Genomic DNA, 25,852 nt, shown 5'->3' with positions numbered 1-25,852 from the left:
TGGTGGGGTCCCCAATCAGGAACAACCATAGGTTCGCCCCAGGAAGAATGGATGGAGGATTTCAGAGCTGGTTCCAGTTGGGAATTAGGAGGGTGGGAGATTTATTTATAGATGGGACTTTTGCGAGCTTGGGAGCATTGGAGGAAAAGTATAAGTTGCCCCGGGGAAATTTCTTGAGATATATGCAGGTGAGGGCATTTACTAGACAACAGGTGAGGGAATTTCCATTGCTCCCGACACAGGGGATACAGGACAGGGTGCTTTCAGGGGTGTGGGTCGGAGAGGGCAAGGTGTCAGAGATTTACCGAGAGATGAGGGAAGAGGGGGAGGAGTCGGTGGGCGAACTAAAAGGAAAGTGGGAAGAAGAACTAGGGGAGGAGATAGAGGAGGGTATGTGGGCTGATGCCCTAAGCAGGGTAAATTCCTCTTCCTCATGCGCCAGGCTTAGCCTGATTCAATTTAAGGTGCTACATAGAGCACACATAACGGGAGCAAGATTGAGCAGGTTCTTTGGAGTGGAGGACAAATGTGGGAGGTGTGGCGGGAGCCCGGCAAACCACGCACATATGTTTTGGGCATGCCCGGCACTGGAAGGGTATTGGAAGGGAGTGACGGGAGTGATTTCGCGGGTGGTGAAGGCCCGGGTCAAACCAGGCTGGGGGTTAGCTCTATTTGGAGTTGCGGAAGAGCCGGGAGTGCAGGAGGCGAAAGAGGCCGACGTTGTGGCCTTTGCGTCCCTAGTAGCCCGGCGCAGGATCCTACTCATGTGGAAGGAGGCGAAACCCCCCGGACTGGAGGCCTGGGTAAATGATATGGCGGGGTTCATTAAACTGGAGCAGATAAAGTTTGCCCTGAGAGGATCGGCTCAAGGGTTCACCAGGCGGTGGCAGCCATTTCTCGACTACCTAGGGGAACGTTAGAGGGAAGACAGATGACCAGCAGCAGCAACCCAGGGGGGAGGGGGGGGGGGGGGGGGGGAGGGGGGGTTTAGTTTAGGTCAAAGATAAAGGGGTTTTGTTACTTGTGTATTGTTTAAAATTTCTGTATTGTTATTGTTGCGTTTGCTTTGTAAGAGGGGAAAAATTGTTGTTTGGGAAAAAATTTTCAATAAAACATTTATAAAAAAAAAAAGAAATTAGGGAAACAAGCTCATATCTTATAAAAAGCTGGATTAGCCAAAATTAATTGTGACAACTGAGAGGGAGGAACTGAAGGAGATCAATATTAGTAGAGAAATGGGGCGATTCTCTGCTCCCGCGACTAAGTGCCCACACCGTCGAGGTTCACGACGGCGCAAAGCGGCCCCGATCTCGACCGATTCAGGTCCCGAAAATGGACTAGGATCGGGGCCGCGAGAAACTCAGGGGACGTGTCGCGAAAGCAGCGTCGTCAGCGCATGCCGGGCATTGGCGCTGCGTAAAAGGCGTAACTGGCGTCACCCGCGCATGCGCAGGTTGGCCGGCGCCAGCCGGCGTTGCCGTCCTCCCCGAGGCCGCCCCGCAAGAAGATGTCGGATGGATCTTGCAGGTTGTGGAGGAAAGGAGGTCCTCCTTCAGAGAGGCTGGCCCACCGATTGGTGGGCACCGATCGTGGGCCAGACCCCTTTTGAGCCCTACCGCGGTGAAAGAATCCCCCTCGCCCCCCCCCCCCCCCTCCCACAGGCCATCCCCCCAGCGTTCCCACGCTGTTCCCGCCGGCAGCAACCAGGTGTGGATGGCGCCGGCGGGAAGCCGTCGTTTTGGGCAGGCCGCTCGGCCCATCCGGGCCGGAGAATAGCGGGTGTAGCGGAGAATTGCCATTTTGGGTGTCCCGGGCGATTCTCCGGCCTGCGCCGTGCAGATCTCGACGGGGCTGCTCTCACCGCTTGAGTGAATCGCGGGAGGGCGTCGCGGGGAAAAATGGCGCACCAGGGGATTCTCCCAACCATCGCGGGAGTGGAGAATCGCGCCCTCGGTGTTGGGGAAATAGATTGAAGGCTGATAAATCCCCAGGGCCTGATAATCTGTATCCCAAAGTACTTAAAGAAGTGGCTCTAGAAAAAGTGGATGCATTGGTGGTCACCTTCCAGGATTCTATAGACTCTGGAACAGTTCCTGCAGATTGGAGGGTGGTTTCTGTAACTCCAGTATTTAAAAAGCGAGATGGAGAGAAAACAGGGAATTATAGACCAGTAAGCCTGATGCAGGAAGTGGGGAACATTTTTGATCAAGATTTTATAGCTGAGTGCTTAGAAAACAGTGGCAGGATCGGACAGAGTCAGCATGGATTTATGAAGGGAAAATTGAATTTTGAGGATGTAACTAGTAGAATTGATTTTTAAAATTTTTTTTTAGAGTACCCAATTCATCTTTTCCAATGAAGGGGCAATTTAGCGTGGCCAATCCACCTACCCTGCACATCTTTAGGTTATGGGGGAGAAACCCACGCAAACACAGGGAGAATGTGCAAACTCCACATGGACAGTGACCCAGAGCTGGGATCGAACCTGGGACCTCGGTGCTGTGAGACAGAGTTTGTCTGTTATTAACCTCAACAAAAGAACCAGAGTGAGCAATAGAATAAATTAAATTCTGATGCATGATGTTTATAGTTACAATAATGGAACTGTCAGAAACAATAGAATTAACAGGCAGGGTAGTTTAGGGAGAATGAGGAAATTACTGAAGAAACATAACTGCTGGGAACCAGAGAATGTGTCCTTGTAAACCACAGATTAGAGAAATTCCTGCTGTCTTTTCCTCACTTGCTGCATGAACTGTGATCCGTACTGGGCACCAAACCTCAGGCAAGATATATTGCACTGGGTAACAGTCCAGTACAGATTGACCATGAAGAAGTGAGGCTGGTGAACTGAGTGAATCCCTTCCCACACACGGAGAACATTAACGGTTACTACCCAGTGTGAATAGGTCGATGAATCCCCAGGTCTGACTAAATCTTATTTCACAGTCCCCAGATTTCCAAAGCTTCTCCCAGCGAGACTACATAGTGTTCGAAAGGGCAAATCATCGGCTAAAACATAATCTACATTCAGAACACGGGAACTGTTTCTCCCCACATTGAACAGGGCTCTTTGCTTCCATGGTTAAAGGCTGACGATGTTCATGGCCATGGAGGGATTTGACAACATGAATGCAAATAATGGAGTCATTGCTTAATCAGAGCCAGTGTAGGTCAGTGAGCACAGGGGTGATGGTGAACAAGACTTGGTGTGGGAAAATACACGGCCAGCAGAGATTTGGATGATCTCACGTTTCCGTGTGGGGTGAAGGTGAGAGGCTGGACAGGAATGTATTGGAATCGAGTCTAAAGGTAACAGGGGCATGGAGGAGGTTTCAGCAGCAGCTGGTGTGGGAGTGGACAGGTGACATTATGGAGACTGAAATATCTGGCATTAGTGATGGTGTGGATATGGGGTAAGAAACTCATCTTGGGGTCAAATCGGACACGGAGATTGTGCAGAGTGTGGTTCAGCCTCAGACATTCCCAGGGAGAGGGATGCACTCGCGAGTTAGGGAACGGAATTTCTAATGGTGACTTAAGACAATGGCTTTGGTCTTCCCAATTTTTAATTGGAGGAAATTTCTGCTCATCCAGTACTGGCTGTGGGATAAGCAGTTTGATAATTGAGGAACAGTGGAGGAATGGAGAGGGATGGGGGTGAGGTAGAGCTGGGTGTTGTCAGTGTCCATGTGAAAACTAACACGGTGCTTTTGGATGATGTCACCTCGTGGCAGCGTGTAGATAAGAAATAGGAGGGGCTGAAGATACATCCTTGGGGACACAGAGTACAAGGACTTGGAGAGGAAAGGGAGGTTTTGATGTGGTAGTTTGCAATGAAGGTGGGGTTAAATATTGTTTTAGGATGAGTGATGATGGTGCATTTAAAGACGAGTGACAGGACCAAGAGACAGAACTATGAACAATATCACACAACATGGAGAAGTTGAATGGTCAGCATTTTTGTGAGAATGTGGTTAAATAATAATAATCAAACAATCTTTATTAGTGTCACAAGTAGGCTTACATTAACACTGCAATGAAGTTACTGTGAAAATCCCTAGTCGCCACACTCCGGTGCCTGTTCGGGTACACAAAGGGAGAATTCAGAATGTCCAATTCACCTAACAAGCATGTCTTTCAGGACATGTGGGAGGAAACCGGAGCACCCGCAGGAAATCCACGCAGACACGGGGAGAACGTGCAGACTCCACACAGACAGTGACCCAAGGCGGGAATCAAACCCAGGACCCTGGCGCAGGAGGCAGGTCGAATGGGCAAGATGAGCTCTGAGGAAGATAGAGGGTAGGAGAGAAACTGGAGAAAGATGAGCTCAGACCAGGTGGAATGTTTGAGACAGTTTGGCCCAGTGGCAGAGAGGAAAGCAGCTTATCAGATTGTCTCAATCTTAGTGAGAAAGAAGCTTCATGAACTCCACACACTTGAGGTGAGGATGGAGGAGATGGGGGAGGGGGAGAGACCTTCAAACAGAACTAACTTGTGATGGATGTTAAAAGATTTGAAACACACTTGTGTTAAATAATTGACTTTTATTGATTAATTAACTTTTATCCAGAATACTATCCCTTATAACTGGATTAGCGTTTATAAATCTGAGTCAAAACCGAGTCCGATGAACATGGTTCAATCCTGGATGTGATTAACAGCAAAATCCAATCACATCAGTTACTTGTGAACCCGCTGATGTCTCAGCAGGTTGCCTGAGTGAATGAATCCCTTTCCACACTGGGAGCAGGTGAATGGTCTCTCCCCAGTCTGAATCCGCTGGTGTAGTGAGTTGAGATAATCGTCTGAACCCAGTCCCAGTCGGAGCACCTGAATGGTTTCTTGTCATTGTGAACATGTTGATGGGACACCAGTTCCCCGGAACTTTTAAAGCACTTCCCACAGTCTAGGCATTTAAACGGTGTCTAGGCATTTAAACGGTCTCTCGTCAGTGTGAACTCTTTGATGGGACATCTGATCCCAAGAACTTATAAAGCACTTCCCGCATTTTCTGCATTTAAAAGGTCTCTCATCATTGTGAATCTGCTGGTGTGTCAGCAGTTGGGATGACTGAGTGAATCCCTTCCCACACTCAGGGCAGGTGAAAGGCCTTTCCCCAGTGTGAACTCGCTGGTGCATCAACAGGCTGTCTGACTGAGTGAATCCACGCCCACACTCGGGGCAGGTGACAGGCTTCTCCCCAGTGTGAATGCGTCGATGGGTTGCCAGGTCAGATGGGTAATTGAACGCCTTGCCCCAGTCCCCACATTTCCATGGTTTCTCCCTGCTGTGATTGTGTTTTGACAGGCCAGATGATCGGCTGAAACTTTGTCCACACACAGAACACGTGTACTGTTTCTCTCCACTGTGAACTGTGCTTTTTCCTTCCATGTTCAAAATCTGATGATATTCAGGTTGCGATCAGTTACACGACTGTCAGATTTTGATGTGGTGTTTGGTTGGAGTTTCCCAATTGCACATCCTTCCCTGCTAATACCCTGTGAAATTGAGTTAAAACAGAAAAAAGGGTGTGAGAGAGAACCCACAGAAACACAAAGGCAGGTTGTGAAATTGAGCTGAATGAATCTGATTACTTGTGGGGCCGGCACTGGGAAAAAGTGACCACAAAAACTGTTGAACCTTTTGTGAAAAGTGAACTAGTTTGTTAATGTCCTTCAGGGAAGGGAACCTGCCACGCGGCCTGAGCCCACACAAGATTCGGGCCTCCGCAAGAACACAAGAAATAGGAGCAGAAGTAGACCATTCGGCCCTTCGAACCTGCACTGCTATTGAAAACGATTGTGGCTGATCTCAGTCTTCAATTCCACTTTGCCGTTAGCTCTCTATGTCCTTTGACTTCCTGAGAGACCAAAAATCTCACCATCTGAGCCTTAAATATATTCATTGATGGTCACAGTTACTTTATTGCAGTGTTAATATGAGCCTACTTGTGACAATAATGATTATTATTATCATCCATAACCCTCTGGACTAGAGAATGTTATGTGAGAAACCGAGTGAGAGAGAAAGAGAATGAGTAGTGGGGGAGAGAGAGAGAATCAAAATGATTGATGGGAAGGGAGAGAGAGTGAGAACGGAGTGAGCGTAACAGGAAGCAATGGACCAACAACTGAATCACCATTTGACAAAATCTCCTGAACCCTTAACCTCCACCATCTGGATGGACCAGGACAGCAGATGTATGTGAACATCACCACTTGAAAGTTCCTTTCCAAGACACACACTGTCTGAACTTGTCCGACATCCAGTGCTGGATGAGCAGAACTTTCCTCCATTTAAATATTGACAAGACTGAACCCATTCCCTTTCACACCCGCTACAAACTCCACTCCCTTGTCACCAATTCCATCCCTGTCCAATGTCTGAGGCTGAAGCTGACTGTTCACAACCATGGTGAAATATTTCGCCCCAGATGAGCTCTTGACCACAGATCCACATCATCACCAAGATTGCCGACTTCCACTTCAGGAACATAGCTCGGCTCCACCTCAGTCTCTATTCATCTGCTGCACCACCCATCATACATTCTTCTGTTACCACTCAACCAAATTATTCCAATGCACTCACAGCCAGACTCCAAAATTAAACAACACCCTCCAAAGCTCTCCTACCCATGTGCTTACTCACACCAGCCCGTGCCCACTGATCTACAAACGCTTCCTTTTAAAAGGCACAACAATTTTAAATTTCTCATTGTTTTACTCCATGGTAATGATCATCCTGATCACTGTAATCTCCTCCACACACACACCCGAGACCTCAGCACTCATTTAATTCCAGCCACTGCAGCATTCCCGATTTTAATCTCTCAACCATTACTGTGTTCCCAAGGCCTCAATTTCCTCCTTAAAACTCTGACTCACTTTCCTCTGTTAAGATTCGCCTTAAAATCTAATATCTCATGTGGCTCAGTGTCAATTGTTATTTTGTAACGTTTCTCTGAAAGTCTTCAAAGTTTTATTCCGTTCAAGTCCCAATATAAATTTGAATTATTGTCACTGCCCTGGACATATATTCTGCCCCATAAATAGGAATTTGTAACTCAGAGTGAAGCAGTTTGCTGGACATTCTGTCATGAAGAAACGTTTCAAAAATGTTGCCCCCAACAATGATGGTGACTGAGCCTGTCCTCTGCTGCTTGTGCCCCAATAAAGATGATGTGGAGAAGCCGGCGTTGGACTGGGGTGAGCACAGTAAGAAGTCTTACAACACCAGGTTAAAGTCCAACAGGGTTGTTTCGATGTCACTAGCTTTCGGAGCGCTGCTCCTTCCTCAGGTGAGGAATCTGTCTATATATATATATATATATATATATATGCTTCTGGAACTTACCTCTTCATTCACCTGAGGAAGGAGCAGCGCTCCGAAAGCTAGTGTTTGAAACAAACTTGCTGGACTTTAACCTGGTGTTGTAAGACTTCTTACTGTGCCCAATAAAGATGGTGGGTCCGCATGCGCATTGCTGCTAGTGATCCAAAGGATGCCGAGGGCGCAGACCCACTGCTGCCGCAAACCCAATATTGAGACGGCGCATGCGTACGTCTGCCAGAGCCAAATAAAGATGGCGTTTGCTTAATCTTGTTTGTAACAAAGCTGCAGTTCCCGAGGTAGCGGTAAGTTATTTTTTCGGATTTTTGGTCGATATAACATGTACACGAAGCGTGCCTGACAACCCTCCTGATTCATCTCTCCCTCCGTCCCGCCATTCCCACCTTCACGGATTGTGGATCCGAGAAAGAACCTTTTCCTGCGTTGCCATTAATCACATTGCGCATGCTTCAGTCAGCCCAGTCCCGCCTCCTCATTCGCGCTGATTGGTTGGAGGACCAGTCGCTCCCGACAGGTCCTCCGGATCTGTCCGCTATTCGCCTATTGGTTCGGTGCTGCTGTCAATCATTCTGCGCTTTGTGATGTGTCAGGTGAGAGGTCAGTGTCTGGGGGCGGGGTTTACAAACCCCAGTGGGGCCCCAGAGCGGCACAATGAACATTCTCCGCTCTCACTGTCCACCGCTTCCGGCTTCTCGCCACAAACAACGTCATAGACAACAGGGTGGAGACATTGACCATGTCACTGCATGAGAGGAAAAGTCTAATGGTATTTTTCCTGTTCAAAAAGGCAGAAAGTAGGAAACTAGTTAGTTTAATGCCTGTTGTTGGGAAACTGTTGGAATCCATTATTGAGGAAGTAGTAACTGGATATTTGGAAAGTCAAACCGCAATCCATCAGTCAGCGTGGTTTGGTGGAGTGTTTGACTCACTTGTTGGAGTTCTTGGAAGATGTGACAGGCCAGGTGGATAATGGGGGTCCTGTGGATGTATTTGGACTCCCAGAATACAGTTGATAAGGTGTCACACAAAAGGTAATAAACAAGGTAAGATCCCACGGGGTTTAGAGGTTATATATTAGCTTGGATTTAGGATTGGCCAACCAACAGGCAGCAGAGAGTGGGGTTAGATTATATTAGATTTATTGACACATATCTTGAGGAAAAACATTTTTACCCAGAGGGTGGTGAGGGCCTGGAATGCACTGCTGAGGAGGATGGTAGAGACGACTTGCCTCACATCCTCTTAAAAGTACCTGGATGAAGACTGGCACATCATAACATTCAAGGCTATAGGCCAAGTGCTGGCAAATGGGATTAGGTAGGTGGGTCAGGTTTTGATGTGTTGGTGCAAACTCGATGGATCGAAGTGCCTCTTCTGCACTTTTGCTGATAATACAAAGTTTGGTGGCATCGTCGACAGCATTGATGACAGCATAAAATTGTAAGAAGATAATAATAATAATAATAATTGCTTATTGTCACAAGTAGGCTTCAATGGTGTTACTGAAAGCCCCTAGTCACCACATTCCGGCGGCTGTTCGGGGAGGCCGCTGCAGGAATCGAACCTGCGCTGCTGGCATTGTTCTGCATTACAAGCCAGCTATTTAGACCCCTGTGCTAAATCAGTCCCTATTGACATATTGACAGAGGTGAATGGGCAAGATTGTGGCAATGTAAACAAGTGTGAGGTTGTCTGTTTTGAACCAAAAAAGGTTAGAACTGAGTACTTTTTAAATGAAAAGAGGTTAAGTACAGTGGATGTCCAAAGAGACTTGGGGTTCATAGAATCTATGGCACGGAGACCGGCCCTTCGGCCCAAACTGGCCCAGCCAACCAAGGCCCATCTAAGCTAACCCAATATCCCTCTGAACCTTTCCTATCCATGTATCTGTCCAAATGCCTTTACAATGTTGTCAATGTCTCTGCCTCAACCACTTCCTCCGGCAGCTCATTCCACATCTGTACCACCGTCTGTGTAAAGCCGTTGCTCCTTAGTTTCCCATTAATTCTTTCCCCTCTTAACTTAAACCAAAGTCCTTTAGTTCTCGATTCCCCAACCCTGAAAAAAAGACTGAGTGCATTCACCTATCCATGCCTCTCATGATCTTTTACGCTTCGATAAGATCACTCCTCAGTCTCCTACGCGCCACAGAAAAAGGTCCTGGCCTGTCCAATCTCTCCCTATAACTCAGTCTCTTGAGTTCTGGCAACATCCTTGTAAATCTCTTCTGCACTCTCTACAGTTTAATAACATCTTTCGTATAGCAAAGCAAAGAGATAATAACTCTGCTTGTCCTAGATCTAAGTTTCCACCCTAGCTCCCTGAATTCCTGCCTTACATCCCTATCCCTTTTCCTACCTATGTCGTTGGTACCTATGTGGACCACAACTTGGGGCTGCTGCCCCTCCCCCTTAAGTATCCCGGAAACACGATCCGAGACATCGCGGACCCTGGCACCTGGGAAGCAACACACCAACCGCGAGTCTCTCTCGTTCCCACAGACTCTCCTATCTATCCCCCTAATTATGGAGTCTCATAGCTTTCAATAGGTTTACCGATGCAGATGAACATATTTAATCATTATTTCAAACATGTTTAAATGGGTGGTAAAAGCAACTTACTGCGGATGCTTCAATCGGAAACAAAAACAGAAAATACTGGACAATCTCTGCAGGTCTGACAGCCTCTGTGGAGAGAGATGGCAGCTGTCGTTTTGAGTCTGGGTGACCCTTTGTCAAAGCTGAAGAACTGGAATTTTGGCTAGATTTAGACTATTGTGGCTGGGGCGGAGGTGGCGTGTCGCATTGGGTCTCGATAGAGCATCAACAATAGGTGGAGAATGGCAAAATGTCTAGGACAGAAAGAAAAAGGGAATGTAAATGGCGCTAATCAAAGCAAGGAAAGGTGCTGATGGCACATTAAGAGATCAGAATGTGTTAATGGCAGAACAACGGTGAACAGAACAAAGGTAAACAGGACAAAAACGGACCCATCTAAAGTACTCGGAACTACAGCGTTTCCAGTCGATATTTGGAAAGTTAAAGTCCCCCATAACAACTACCCTGTTGCTTTTGCTCCTATCCAGAATCATCTTTGCAATCCTTTCCTCTACATCTCTGGAACATTGCGGAGGCCTACAGAAAACCCCTAACAGGGTGACCTCACCTTTCATGTTTCTAACCTCAGCCCATACTACCTCAGTAGACAAGTCCTCATCAAACGTTCTTTCTGCCACCGTAATACTGTCCTTGACTAACATTGCCACCCCTCCCCCTCTTTTACCACCTCCCCTGAGCTTACTGAAATATCTAAACCCCGGCACCTGCAACAACCATTCCTTTTTTTTTTAAATAATATTTTATTGAAAATTTTTGGTCAACCAACACAGTACATTGTGCATCCTTTACACAACATTGTAACAATACAGATAATAATGACCTTTTTAAATTTAAACAAAAACAACAACAAATAAATAAATATTAAATAACAAAAAATAAAAACTAGCCCTAATTGGCAACTGCCTTGTCTCAGGCCACACCCCCCCCATCCCCCCCCCCATCCCTCCCCCCCCCCCCCCCCCAAGTCCTGGGCCGCTGCTGCTGCCTTCTTTGTTCTCCCCTAACTATCTTTCCGCAAGATATTCGACGAACGGTTGCCACCGCCTAGTAAACCCTTGAGCCAACAACCATTCCTGTCCCTGCTCTATCCATGGCTCCGAGATGGCCACAACATCGAAGTCCCAGGTACCAACCCATGCTGCAAGTTCACCCACCTTATTCCGGATGCTCCTGGCATTAAAGTAGACACACTTTAAACCACCTTCCTGCCTGCCGGTACACTCCTGCAACTTTGAAACCTTACTCATGACCTCACTACTCTCAACCTCCTGTATACTGGAGCTACAATTCAGGTTCCCAATCCCTGATGATCTAGTTTAAACCCTCCCGAAGAGCATTAGCAAATATCCCCCCCAGGATATTGGTACCCATCTGGTCCAGGTGTAGACCATCCCGTTTGTAGAGGTGCCACCTAGCCCAGAATGAGCCCCAATTATCCAGAAATCTGAAACCCTCCCTCCTGCACCATCCCTGTAGCCATGTGTTCAATTCCTCTCTCTCCCTATTCCGCGTCTCGCTAGCACGTGGCACGGGTAACAACCCAGAGATAATAACTCTGCCCTAGATCTAAGTTGCCACCTTAGCTCCCTGAATTCCTACCTTACATCCCTATCCCTTTTCCTACCTATATCGTTGGTACCTATGTGGACCACGACTTGGGACTGCTCCCCCTCCCCCTTAAGGATCCCGAAAACATGATCCGAGACATCACCCACCCTGGCACCTGGGAGGCAACACACCAACAACGGGTCTCTTTCGTTCCCACAGAATCTCCTATCTATCCCCCTAACTATGGAGTCTCCAATGACTAATGCTCTACTCCTCTCCCCTCTTCCCTTCTGAGCAACAAGGACAGACTCTGTGCCAGAGACCTGCACCCCATGGCTTACGCCTGGTAAGTCCCCCCCCCCCCCCAACAGTATCCACGGGTTGTTATCCGTGCCACGTGATAGCGAGACGAGGAATAGGGAAAGAGAGGAGTTGAACGTGTGGCTACAGGGAGGGTTTCAGATTTCTAGATAATTGGGGCTCATTCTGGGGCCGGTGAGACCTCTACAAACGGGATGGTCTACACCTGGACCAGAGGGGTACCGATATCCTGGGGGGGAAATTTGCTAATGCTCTTCGGGAGGGTTTAAACTAGTTCAGCAGGGGCTTGGGAACCTGAATTGTAGGTCCAGTATACAGGAGGTTGAGAGTAGTGAGGTCATGAGTAAGGTTTTCAAGTTGCAGGAGTGTATCGGCAGGCAGGAAGGTGGTTTAAAGTGTGTCTTCTTCAATGCCAGGAGCATCCGGAATAAGGTGGGTGAACTTGCGGCATGGGTTGGTACCTGGGACATCGATGTTGTGGCCATTTCGGAGACATGGATAGAGCAGGGACAGGAATGGTTGTTGCAGGTGCCGGGGTTTAGATATTTCTGTAAGCTCAGGGAAGGTGGTAAAAGAGGGGGATGGGTGGCATTGTTAGTCAAGGACAGTATTACGGTGGCAGAAAGGACGTTTGATGAGGACTCGTCGATTGAGGTAGTATGGGCTGAGGTTAGAAACAGGAAAGGAGAGATCACCCTGTTAGGGGTTTTCTATAGGCCTCCGAAAAGTTCCAGAGATGTAGAGGAAAGGATTGCAAAGATGATTCTGGATAGGAGCGAAAGCAACAGGGTAGTTGTTATGGGGGACTTTAACTTTCCAAATATTGACTGGAAACGCTATAGTTCGAGTACTTTAGATGGGTCCGTTTTTGTCCAATGTGTGCAGGAGGGTTTCCTGACACAGTATGTAGATAGGCCAACGAGAGACGAGGCCGTATTGGATTTGGTACTGGGTAATGAACCAGGACAGGTGTTAGATTTGGAGGTAGGTGAGCACTTTGGTGATAGTGACCACAATTCGATTACGTTTCCTTTTTGTGATGGAAAGGGTTAGGTATATACCGCATGGCAAGAGTTATATCTGGGGGAAAGGCAATTATGATGCGATGAGGCAAGACCTAGGATGCATCAGATGGAGAGGAAAACTGCAGGGGATGGGCACAATGGAAATGTGGAGCTTGTTCAAGGAACAGCTACTGCGTGTCCTTGATAAGTATGTACCTGTCAGGCAGGGAGGAAGTGGTCGAGCAAGGGAACCGTGGTTTACTAAGGCAGTCGAAACATTTGTCAAGAGGAAGAAGGAGGCTGATGTAAAGATGAGACATGAAGGTTCAGTAAGGGCGCTCGAGAGTTACAAGTTAGCTAGGAAGGACCTAAAGAGAGAGCTACGAAGAGCCAGGAGGGGACATGAGAAGTCTTTGGCAGGTAGGATCAAGGATAACCCTAAAGCTTTCTATAGATATGTCAGGAATAAAAGAATGACGAGGGTAAGAGTAGGGCCAGTCAAGGACAGTAGTGGGAAGTTGTGCGTGGAGTCCGAGGAGATAGGAGAGGTGCTAAATGAATATTTTTCGTCAGTATTCACACAGGAAAAAGACAATGTTGTCGAGGAGAATACTGAGATTAAGGCTACTAGACTAGAAGGGCTTGAGGTTCATAAGGAAGAGGTGTTAACAATTCTGGAAAGGGTGAAAATAGATAAGTCCCCTGGGCTGGATGGGATTTATCCTAGGATTCTCTGGAAAGCTAGGGAGGAGATTGCTGAGCCTATGGCTTTGATCTTTAAGTCATCTTTGTCAACAGGAATAGTGCCAGAAGACTGGAGGATAGCAAATGTTGTCCCCTTGTTCAAGAAGGGGAGTAGAGACAACCCCGGAAAGTATAGACCAGTGAGCCTTACTTCTGTTGTGGGCAAAATCTTGGAAAGGTTTATAAGAGATAGGGTGTATAATCATCTGGAAAGGAATAATTTGATTAGACATAGTCAACACGGTTTCATGAAGGGTAGGTCGTGCCTCACAAACCTTATTGAGTTCTTTGAGAAGGTGACCAAACAGGTGGATGAGGGTAAAGCAGTTGATGTGGTGTATATGGATTTCAGTAAAGCGTTTGATAAGGTTCCCCACGGTAGGCTACTGCAGAAAATACGGAGGCATGGGATTCAGGGTGATTTAGCATTTTGGATCAGAAATTGGCTAGCTGGAAGAAGACAAAGGGTGGTGGTTGATGGGAAATGTTCAGACTGGAGTCCAGTTACTAGTGGTGTACCACAAGGATCTGTTTTGGGGGCACTGCTGTTTGTCATTTTTATAAATGACCTGGAGGAGAGCGTAGAAGGATGGGTGAGTAAATTTGCAGATGACACTAAAGTCGGTGGAGTTGTGGACAGTGCGGAAGGATGTTACAAGTTACAGAGGGACATAGATAAGCTGCAGCGCTGGGCTGAGAGGTGGCAAATGGAGTTTATTGCAGAAGGATGGCTGATTCATTTTGGAAGGAATAACAGGAAGACAGAGTACTGGGCTAATGGTAAGATTCTTGGTAGTGTGGATGAGCAGAGAGATCTCGGTGTCCATGTACATAGATCGCTGAAAGTTGCCACTCAGGTTAAGAGGGTTGTTAAGAAGGCGTACGGTGTGTTAGCTTTTGTTGGTCGAGGGATTGAGTTTCGGAGCCATGAGGTCATGTTGCAGCTGTACAAAACTCTGGTGCGGCCGCATTTGGAATATTGCGTGCAATTCTGGTCGCCGCATTATAGGAAGGATGTGGAAGCATTGGAAAGGGTGCAGAGGAGATTTACCAGAATGTTGCCTGGTATGGAGGGGAGATCTTATGAGGAAAGGCTGAGGGACTTGAGGCTGTTTTCGTTAGAGAGAAGAACGTTAAGAGGTGACTTAATTGAGGCATACAAGATGATCAGAGGATTGGATAGGGTGGACAGTGAGAGCCTTTTTCCTCGGATGGTGATGTCTAGCACGAGGGGACATAGCTTTAAATTGAGGGGAGATAGATATAAGACAGATGTCAGAGGTAGGTTCTTTACTCCGAGAGTAGTAAGGGTGTGGAATGCCCTGCCTGCAACAGTAGTGGACTTGCCAACACTAAGGGTATTCAAATGGTCATTGGATAGACATATGGATGATAAGGGAATAGTGTAGATGGGCTTTAGAGTGGTTTCACAGGTCGGCGCAACATCAAGGGCCGAAGGGCCTGTACTGCGCTGTAATGTTCTGTGTTCTAAAACTGAGCACAATACTCCAGGTGCGACCTCACCAACATCCTTTACAACTGCAACATAGCTTCCCAATTTCTATACTCAATGTCCTGACTGATGAAGGCCAAAAGCCTTCTTCACTGCCCTATCTATCTGTGACTCCACCTTTAGAGATCCGTGCACCTGAACTCCAAGGTCCCTCTGTTCCATGATACACCCTCAGGCCCTACCATTCACTGTGAAAGTCCTACCTTGATTTGACTTTCCGAAATGCAACTCCTCACACTGATCTGTATTGAACTCCATTTGCCATTTCTCGGCCCACTTCCCCAGCTGATCAAGATCCAGCTGCAATTTTTGATAACCTTCCTCACTATCTCCACCTATTTTAGTGTCACCTGCAAACTTACTGATCATGCCTTGTACTTTCTCATCCAAATCGTTGATATAGATAACATTCAGTAATCTCCTAGTTACTAATCTCCTAGTTACTAATCTCCTAGTTACTAATCTCCTAGGTACAACCCGACTTAGTTACTTACTCTGATGTCACGTTTCAGCTTTTGCCCCCAGTCCAGATACCCAACAGGTAAGTTATTTATACTTATTGATGGCAGCAGGGTGGCACAGCGAGTAGCACTGCTGCCTCACGGTGCTGAGGTCCCAGATTCGATCCCGGCTCTGGCTCACTGTCCGTGTGGAGTTTGCACATTCTCCCCGTGTTTGCGTGGGTTTTGCCCCCACAACCCAAAACGATGTGCAGGGTAGGTGGATTGGCCATGCTAAATTGCCATTTAATTGGAAAAATGAATTGGGTCCTCTAAATTTAAAAAAAAATATTTATATTTACTATTCCGAAGCTCCACCTCCCGGATTCGCACCAACTCTGCTCCCTGCCGACTAGGCCATGAATCCCTGAGGTTATTTATACTGACTGTTCCGAAGCAGCTCCTCCCCAGATTCATACCAACTCCGCTCCCTGTCGGCTAGGCCGTGAATCCCTGAGGTAAGTTATTTATATTTCCTGTTCCGAAGCTCCTCCTCCCTGGATTCGCACCAACTCCGCTCCCTGCCGGCTAGGCCGTGAATCCCTGAGGTAAGTTATTTATATTTACTGTTCTGAAACTCCTCTCCCCGAGTTCACACCGACTCCGCTCCCTGCGTTGGTGAGGTTCATAGCTGGGTGGTTCGAAAATCATTAGGACAGTAACTGTCCTGTAAGGTAATGAATCCTTTTGCTTTCCATTTGGCCGAGGAAGGCAGTGTGTCACAAGGATGGATGTGTTACTTCCGGGTGCGGCGATGACCAGCTAAGTCGCACGTTTCGGCAGCTCCCGGTGGAAAGGACTTTTGGGCTCTTAATAGGAGCCCCAACGGCAATTTTAACGGCTAAAAACACTGTGCGGTAAACCAGAAGGGAATCCCCCCTGGACACGGATGGAAAAAAGAGAGGAAAGTGGCCGGATTGCAGTGGATCCTCTAGAGCAGCGGCCAGGAAGGCAGGCACAAAGCAAGATGGCGTCGGAAGGAGGCAGTTTAATATGGGGCCCTGAACAACAAGAGTTCCTGCGGCGTTGCGTGGAAGAACTTAAAAAGGAGATGAAGAAGGAGCTGCTGGCCCCGATATTACAGGCGATTGAAGGGCTAAAGGAGGAGCAAAAGACCCAGGAGCAGGAGCTTTGGGTCGTGAAGGCAAAGACTGCTGAGAATGAGGACGACATACAGGGCCTGGTGGTGAAGACAGAGATGCACGAGGCACAACACAAAAGGTGTGTGGAAAGGCTGGAGGTGCTGGAGAATAATGCGAGGAGGAAGAATTTAAGGATTCTTGGTCTTCCCGAAGGTGCAGAAGGCCCGGACGTCGGGGCATATGTGAGCACGATGCTGCACTCGTTAATGGGATCGGAGGCCCCGACGGGCCCGTTGGAAGTGGAGGGAGCCTATCGAGTTATGGCGCGAAGTCCGAGGGCTGGAGAAATTCCTCGAGCCATAGTGGTGAGATTTCACCGATATAAGGACAGAGAGATGGTCCTCAGATGGGCAAAGAAAACTCGGAGCAGTAGGTGGGAGAACGCTGTGATCCGCATATATCAAGATTGGAGTGTGGAGGTGGCGAGAAGGAGGGCAAGCTTTAATTGGGCCAAGGCGGTGCTGCACAAAAGGAAGGTTAAATTTGGAATGCTGCAGCTGGCAAGACTGTGGGTCACACATCAAGGGAAACACCACTACTTTGAAACGGCAGAAGAGGCGTGGACATTTATTGTCGAGGAGAAACTGGAATAAGCGGGCTAGAAAAAGAACGTTTGGGACAAAGTGGTGGGACGAATATGTGGGGTGAAGAGGGGGAAAAGGGGGAAGAGATGATTTCCCAAGTTGTCAATCCTGCGACCCTGTAACTTTTCTCTCTCCCCCATGTCAGGGGGGAGGGAGGATGAGGAGCTGGGGGCGCCGGCCATTGGGGGCGGGGCCAAATGGGAAGCGCGGGCTTTGTTCCCGCGCTATGGTAATCATGGCGGGAACAGGGAAGCAGGAAGGAGGGGGCCTCGCACAGTGGGAGCCGAGGTCACGGGGGGAAGCCGAGGTCGGCCAGAGTTTGCTGACTTCTGGGAGCAACATGGGGGGTGCAATTACGCTAGTGAGGGATCTAGCGGGGGGGGGGTGGGGGGTTAACTGGGTTGCTGCTGCTGGGGAGAAGGGGGAGCTGGTATGGGGTGGGGTGGTTGGGGCGGGAGGGCGCCGTTGGGGGGGAGATACGGCTACGTGGGAACCGGGGGAGGAGCTGGATTGAAAAAGGAGATGGCTACTCGACAAGGGGGGGGGGGGGGGTAAAGAGCCCCCCAACCCGGCTGATCACGTGGAATGTGAGAGTGCTGAACGGGCCGATAAAGAGGGCACGGGTACTCGCACACCTAAAGAAACTTAAGGCAGATGTGGTTATGCTGCAGGAGACGCATCTGAAACTGATAGACCAGGTCAGACTACGCAAAGGATGGGTGGGGCAGGTGTTTCATTCGGGGCTAGATGCAAAAAACAGGGGGGTGGCTATACTAGTGGGGAAGCGGGTAATGTTTGAGGCAAAGACCATAGTGGCGGATAGTGGGGGCAGATACGTGATGGTGAGTGGCAAATTGCAAGGGGAGGCGGTGGTCTTAGTGAACGTATATGCCCCGAACTGGGATGACGCCAACTTTATGAGGCGTATGTTAGGACGTATCCCGGACCTAGAGGTGGGGAAGTTGGTAATGGGTGGAGATTTTAACACGGTGCTGGACCCAGGGCTGGACAGATCGAGGTCCAGGACCGGAAGGAGGCCGGCTGCAGCTAGGGTGCTTAAGGACTTTATGGAGCAGATAGGAGTAGACCCCTGGAGATTTAGTAGACCTAGGAGTAAGGAGTTTTCGTTTTTCTCCTATGTCCACAAAGTTTATTTACGGATAGACTTTTTTGTTTTGGGAAGGGCACTGATCCCGAAGGTGACGGGGGCGGAGTACACGGCTATAGCTATTTCGAATCACGCTCCACATTGGGTGGACCTGGAGATAGGGGAGGAAAAAGAACAGCGTCCACCCTGGAGAATGGACATGGAATTATTGGCAGATGAGGGTGTGTGTTTAAGGGTGAGGGGGTGTATTGAAAGGTACTTGGAACTCAATGATAATGGGGAGGTTCAGGTGGGAGTGGTCTGGGAGGCGCTGAAGGCAGTGGTTAGAGGGGAGCTGATATCTATTAGGGCACATAAAGGAACGCAGGAGGGTAGGGAAAGGGAGCGGTTGTTGAAAGAACTTCTGAGGGTGGACAGACAATATGCGGAGGCACCGGAGGAGGGACTGTACAGGGAAAGGCAAAGGCTACATGTAGAATTTGACTTGTTGACTACGGGTAATGCAGAGGCACAATGGAGGAAGGCACAGGGTGTACAGTACGAATATGGGGAGAAGGCGAGCAGGTTGCTGGCCCACCAATTGAGGAAAAGGGGAGCAGCGAGGGAGATGGGGGGGCGGGTGAGAGATGCGGAGGGAGAGATGGAGCGGGGAGCAGAGAGAGTGAATGGAGTGTTCAAGGCATTTTATGAAAGATTATATGAAGCTCAGCCCCCGGATGGGAAGGAGAGAATGATGTGCTTTCTGGATCAGCTGGAATTTCCTAAGGTGGAGGAGCAGGAGGGGGTGGGACTGGGAGCACAGATTGAGACTGAGGAAGTAGTGAAAGGGATTGGGAGCATGCAGGCGGGGAAGGCCCCGGGACCAGACGGATTCCCAGTTGAATTCTATAGGAAATATATGGACTTGCTGGCCCCGCTACTGATGAGAACATTTAATGAGGCGAGGGAAAGGGGGCAGCTGCCCCCGACTATGTCAGAGGCAACGATATCGCTCCTCCTAAAGAAGGAAAATGACCCGCTGCAATGCGGGTCCTATAGGCCCATTTCCCTCCTGAATGTGGACGCTAAGATTCTGGCCAAGGTAATGGCTACGAGGATAGAGGATTGTGTCCCGGGGGTGGTTCATGAGGACCAAACTGGGTTTGTGAAGGGGAGACAGCTGAATACAAATATACGGAGGCTGCTAGGGGTAATGATGATGCCCCCAGCAGAGGTGGAAGCGGAGATAGTGGTGGCGATGGATGCCGAGAAAGCATTTGATAGAGTGGAGTGGGATTATTTGTGGGAGGTGCTGAGGAGATTTGGCTTTGGAGATGGGTATATCAGATGGGTACAGTTGCTGTATAGGGCCCCGATGGCGAGCGTGGTCACGAATGGACAGGGGTCTGATTATTTTCGGCTCCATAGAGGGACGAGGCAGGGATGTCCTCTGTCCCCGTTATTGTTTGCACTGGCGATTGAGCCCCTGGCCATAGCATTGAGGGGTTCCAGGAAGTGGAGGGGAGTACTCGGGGGAGGAGAAGAACACCGGGTATCTCAGTATGCGGATGATTTGTTGCTATATGTGGCGGACCCGGTGGAGGGGATGCCAGAGATAATGCGGATTCTTGGGGAGTTTGGGGATTTTTCAGGGTATAAATTGAACATGGGGAAAAGTGAGTTGTTTGTGGTGCATCCAGGGGAGCAGAGCAGAGAAATAGAGGATTTACCGTTGAGGAAGGTAACAAGGGACTTTCGGTATTTGGGGATCCAGATAGCCAAGAATTGGGGTACATTACATAGGCTTAATTTAACGCGGTTGGTGGAACAGATGGAGGAGGACTTTAAGAGATGGGACATGGTGTCCCTGTCACTGGCAGGGAGGGTGCAGGCGGTTAAAATGGTGGTCCTCCCGAGATTCCTTTTTGTGTTTCAGTGCCTCCCGGTGGTGGTCACGAAGGCTTTTTTCAAAAGAATCGAGAAGAGTATTATGAGTTTTGTGTGGGCTGGGAAGAACACGAGAGTGAGGAGGGGATTTTTGCAGCGTAGTAGGGACGGCGGGGGCGGGGGGGATGGCACTACCGAGCCTAAGTGAGTACTACTGGGCCGCCAATGTTTCAATGGTGTATAAGTGGATGGGAGAAGAGGAGGGAGCGGCGTGGAAGAGATTGGAGAGGGCGTCCCGCAGTGGGACTAGCCTACAAGCTATGGTGACGGCGCCGCTGCCGTTCTCACCGAAGAAATACACCACAAGTCCGGTGGTGGTGGCTACATTGAAAATTTGGGGGCAGTGGAGACGGCATAGGGGAAAGACGGGAGCCTCGCTGCGGTCCCCGATAAGAAATAACCATAGGTTATTTCTATATAGGGGAGAATGGATGGAGGATTTGGAGCATGGCAAAGAGCAGGGGTAGCACAATTGAGAGATCTGTTCGTAGATGGGACGTTTGCGAGTCTGGGAGCGCTGACGGAAAAATATGGGTTGCCCCAAGGGAATGCATTTCAGTATATGCAACTGAGGGCTTTTGCGAGGCAACAGGTGAGGGAATTCCCGCAGCTCCCGACGCAGGAGGTGCAGGATAGAGTGATCTCAGAGACATGGGTGGGGGATGGTAAGGTGTCGGACATATATAGGGAAATGAGGGACGAGGGGAGATCATGGTAGATGAGCTGAAAGGGAAATGGGAAGAAGAGCTGGGGGAGGAGATTGAGGAGGGGCTGTGGGCTGATGCCCTACGTAGGGTAAACTCATCGTCCTCATGTGCCAGGCTAAGCCTGATACAATTTAAGGTGTTACACAGGGCGCATATGACTGGAGCACGGCTCAGTAAATTTTTGGGGGTAGAGTATAGGTATGCGAGACGCTCGAGAGGCCCAGCGAATCACACCCACATGTTCTGGTCATGCCCGGCACTACAGGGGTTTTGGGTGGGGGTGGCAAAGGTGCTTTCGAAGGTGGTGGGGGTCCAGGTCGAACCAAGCTGGGTTGCAGAAGAGCCGGGAGTGCAGGAGGCGAGAGAGGCTGGTGTTTTGGCCTTTGCGTCCCTAGTAGTCCGGCGCAGGATATTGTTAATGTGGAAGGAAGCCAAACCCCCGGGTGTGGAGACCTGGATAAACGACATGGCAGGGTTTATAAAGTTAGAACGGATTAAGTTCGTATTAAGGGGTTCGGCTCAAGGGTTCACCAGGCGGTGGCAACCGTTCGTCGACTACCTCACAGAAAGATAGAGGGAATGGAAAAGAAGAAGACAACAGCAGCAACCCAGGGGGGAGGGGGGGGGAGGAATCGGACGGACTCTCAGGGATGTTATTGTATATGTATAGGCACTTGTTTTAGGTAATGTATATTGGACTGTTGGATTGTATCTTTGGAGAGTATTTATTCTTTTTTTTAAATTAAATATTTTATTGAAAATTTTTGGTCAACCAACACAGTACATTGTGCATCCTTTACACAATACTATAACAACACAAATAACAATGACCTATTTTATAAACAAAAAATGAATAAATAATAAATAACAAAAATGAAAACTAGCCCTAATTGGCAACTGCCTTGTCACAAGTAACACTCTCCAAAAATATAATTTAACAGTCCAATATATAATTATCTGTAGCAACGACCTATACATACTATACAGTATATATTAACAACCCTGAGAGTCCTTCTGGTTCCTCCCCCCCCCCCCCCCGCCCCCCCCCCCCCCCCCCGATCCTGGGCTGCTGCTGCTGCCTTCTTTTTCCCATTCCGTCTATCTTTCTGCGAGGTATTCGACGAACGGTTGCCACCGCCTGGTGAACCCTTGAGCCGACCCCCTTAGGACGAACTTAATCCGCTCTAGCTTTATAAACCCCGCCATGTCATTTATCCAGGTCTCCACCCCCGGGGGCTTGGCTTCTTTCCACATCAGCAATATCCTGCGCCGGGCTACTAGGGACGCAAAGGCCAAAACATCGGCCTCTCTCGCCTCCTGCACTCCCGGCTCTTGTGCAACCCCAAATATAGCCAACCCCCAGCTTGGTTCGACCCGGACTCCTACTACTTTTGAAAGCACCTTTGTCACCCCCATCCAAAACCCCTGTAGTGCCGGGCATGACCAAAACATATGGGTATGATTCGCTGGGCTTCTCGAGCACCTCGCACACCTATCCTCCACCCCAAAAAATTTACTGAGCCGTGCTCCAGTCATATGTGCCCTGTGTAATACCTTAAACTGAATCAGGCTTAGCCTGGCACACGAGGACGACGAGTTTACCCTGCTTAGGGCATCTGCCCACAACCCCTCCTCGATCTCCTCCCCCAGCTCTTCTTCCCATTTCCCTTTTAGTTCATCTACCATAGTCTCCCCTTCGTCCCTCATTTCCCTATATATATCTGACACCTTACCATCCCCCACCCATGTCTTTGAGATCACTCTGTCCTGCACCTCTTGTGTCGGGAGCTGCGGGAATTCCCTCACCTGTTGCCTCGCAAAAGCCCTCAGTTGCATATACCTGAATGCATTCCCTTGGGGCAACCCATATTTCTCGGTCAGCGCTCCCAGACTCGCGAACTTCCCATCCACAAACAGATCTTTCAGTTGCGTTATTCCTGCTCTTTGCCACATTCCATATCCCCCATCCATTCCCCCCGGGGCAAACCTATGGTTGTTTCTTATCGGGGACCCCCCCAAGGCTCCAGTCTTTCCCCTATGCCGTCTCCACTGTCCCCAAATCTTCAGTGTAGCCACCACCACCGGGCTTGTGGTGTAGTTCCTCGGTGAGAACGGCAATGGGGCTGTCACCATAGCCTGTAGGCTAGTCCCCCTACAGGACGCCCTCTCTAATCTCTTCCACGCCGCTCCCTCCTCCTCTCCCATCCACTTACTCACCATTGAAATATTAGCGGCCCAATAATACTCACTTAGGCTCAGTAGTGCCAGCCCCCCCCTATCCCTGCTACGCTGTAAGAATCCCTTCCTCACTCTCGGGGTCTTCCCGGCCCACACAAAACCCATGATGCTCTTTTCAATCCTTTTAAAAAAAGCCTTCGTGATCACCACCGGGAGGCACTGAAACACAAAGAGGAATCTCGGGAGGACCACCATCTTAACCGCCTGCACCCTCCCTGCCATTGACAGGGATACCATATCCCATCTCTTGAAATCCTCCTCCATCTGTTCCACCAACCGCGTTAAATTTAACCTATGCAATGTGCCCCAATTCTTAGCTATCTGGATCCCCAGGTAACGAAAGTCCCTTGTTACCTTCCTCAACGGTAGGTCCTCTATTTCTTTACTCTGCTCCCCTGGATGCACCACAACCAACTCACTTTTCCCCATGTTCAATTTATACCCTGAAAAATCCCCAAACTCCCCAAGTATCCGCATTATTTCTGGCATCCCCTCCGCCGGGTCCGCCACGTATAGTAGCAAATCGTCTGCATACAAAGATACCCGGTGCTCTTCTCGTCCCCTAAGTACTCCCCTCCACTTCTTGGAACCCCTCAACGCTATCGCCAGGGGCTCAATCGCCAGTGCAAACAATAATGGGGACAGAGGGCATCCCTGCCTTGTCCCTCTATGGAGCCGAAAATATGCAGATCCCCATCCATTCGTGACCACGCTCGCCACTGGGGCCCTATACAACAGCTGCACCCATCTAACATACCCCTCTCCAAAACCAAATCTCCTCAACACCTCCCACAAATAATCCCACTCCACTCTATCAAATGCTTTCTCGGCATCCATCGCCACTACTATCTCCGTTTCTCCCTCTGGTGGGGCCATCATCATTACCCCTAACAACCTCCGTATATTCGTGTTCAGCTGTCTCCCCTTCACAAACCCAGTTTGGTCCTCGTGGACCACCCCCGGGACACATTCCTCTATTCTCATTGCCATTACCTTGGCCAGGACCTTGGCATCTACATTTAGGAGGGAAATAGGTCTATAGGACCCGCATTGTAGCGGGTCCTTTTCCTTCTTTAAGAGAAGCGATATCGTTGCTTCAGACATAGTCGGGGGCAGTTGTCCCCTTTCATTTGCCTCATTAAAGGTCCTCGTCAGTACCGGGGCGAGCAAGTCCACATATTTTCTATAGAATTCGACTGGGAATCCATCCGGTCCGGGGGCCTTTCCCGCCTGCATGCTCCTAATTCCTTTCACCACTTCTTCTACCTCGATCTGTGCTCCCAGTCCCACCCTTTCCTGCTCTTCCACCTTGGGAAATTCCAGCCGATCCAAGAAGCCCATCATTCTCTCCCTCCCATCCGGGGGTTGAGCTTCATATAATTTTTTATAAAATGTCTTGAACACTCCATTCACTCTCTCCGCTCCCCGCTCCATCTCTCCTTCCTCACTCCCCCTATTTCCCTCGCTGCTCCCCTTTTCCTCAATTGGTGTGCCAGCAACCTGCTCGCCTTCTCCCCATATTCGTACTGTACACCCTGTGCCTTCCTCCATTGTGCCTCTACAGTGCCTGTAGTCAGCAAGTCAAATTCTACATGTAGCCTTTGCCTTTCCCTGTACAGTCCCTCCTCCGGTGCTTCCGCATATTGTCTGTCCACCCTCAAAAGTTCTTGCAGCAACCGCTCCCGTTCCTTACTCTCCTGCTTCCCTTTATGTGCCCTTATTGATATCAGCTCCCCTCTAACCACCGCCTTCAACGCCTCCCAGACCACTCCCACCTGGACCTCCCCATTATCATTGAGTTCCAAGTACTTTTCAATGCACCCCCTCACCCTTAGACACACCCCCTCATCTGCCATTAGTCCCATGTCCATTCTCCAGGGTGGGCGCCCTCCTGTTTCCTCCCCTATCTCCAAGTCCACCCAGTGTGGAGCGTGATCCGAAATGGCTATAGCCGTATACTCCGTTCCTCTCACCTTCGGGATCAATGCCCTACCCAGCACAAAAAAGTCGATTCGCGAGTAGACTTTATGGACATAGGAGAAAAACGAGAACTCCTTACTCCTAGGTCTGCTAAATCTCCACGGGTCTACACCTCCCATCTGCTCCATAAAATCTTTAAGTACCTTGGCTGCTGCCGGCCTCCTTCCAGTCCTGGACTTCGACCTATCCAGCCCTGGTTCCAACACCGTATTAAAATCTCCCCCCATTATCAGCTTTCCCATCTCTAGGTCCGGAATGCGTCCTAGCATCCGCCTCATAAAATTGGCATCATCCCAGTTCGGGGCATATACGTTTACCAAAACCACCGTCTCCCCCTGTAGTTTGCCACTCACCATCACGTATCTGCCCCCGTTATCCGCCACTATAGTCTTTGCCTCGAACATTACCCGCTTCCCCACTAATATAGCCACCCCCCTGTTTTTCGCATCTAGCCCCGAATGGAACACCTGCCCCACCCATCCTTTGCGTAGCCTAACCTGGTCTATCAGTTTCAGGTGCGTTTCCTGTAACATAACCACATCTGCCTTAAGTTTCTTAAGGTG

At 49.2% G+C, this 25,852-nt stretch overlaps 1 protein-coding gene and 1 long non-coding RNA gene across 2 annotated transcripts in view; one reads left to right on the top strand and one right to left on the bottom strand.

The window, feature by feature from the left end:
- Nucleotides 1-4,530: 4,530 nt before the first annotated feature.
- On the bottom strand, nucleotides 4,531-7,808 carry LOC140419668 (uncharacterized). Its single transcript, XR_011945965.1, has 2 exons — nucleotides 7,740-7,808; nucleotides 4,531-5,504 (listed from the first exon to the last, which is right to left on the bottom strand). It is a non-coding gene; the product is annotated as an uncharacterized lncRNA (long non-coding RNA).
- Nucleotides 7,563-25,852, top strand: part of LOC140419661 (uncharacterized) — a 71,527-nt gene continuing 53,237 nt past the window's right edge. The window contains exon 1 of the transcript XR_011945958.1: nucleotides 7,563-7,640. The gene's annotated coding sequence lies outside the window, so the exon portion shown is untranslated. The remainder of the gene's footprint in view (nucleotides 7,641-25,852) is intronic.

This window comes from Scyliorhinus torazame, chromosome 5, assembly GCF_047496885.1.
Source record: "Scyliorhinus torazame isolate Kashiwa2021f chromosome 5, sScyTor2.1, whole genome shotgun sequence".
NCBI classification, from domain to species: domain Eukaryota; kingdom Metazoa; phylum Chordata; class Chondrichthyes; order Carcharhiniformes; family Scyliorhinidae; genus Scyliorhinus; species Scyliorhinus torazame.
This window is presented reverse-complemented; position numbering and strand designations above follow the sequence as displayed.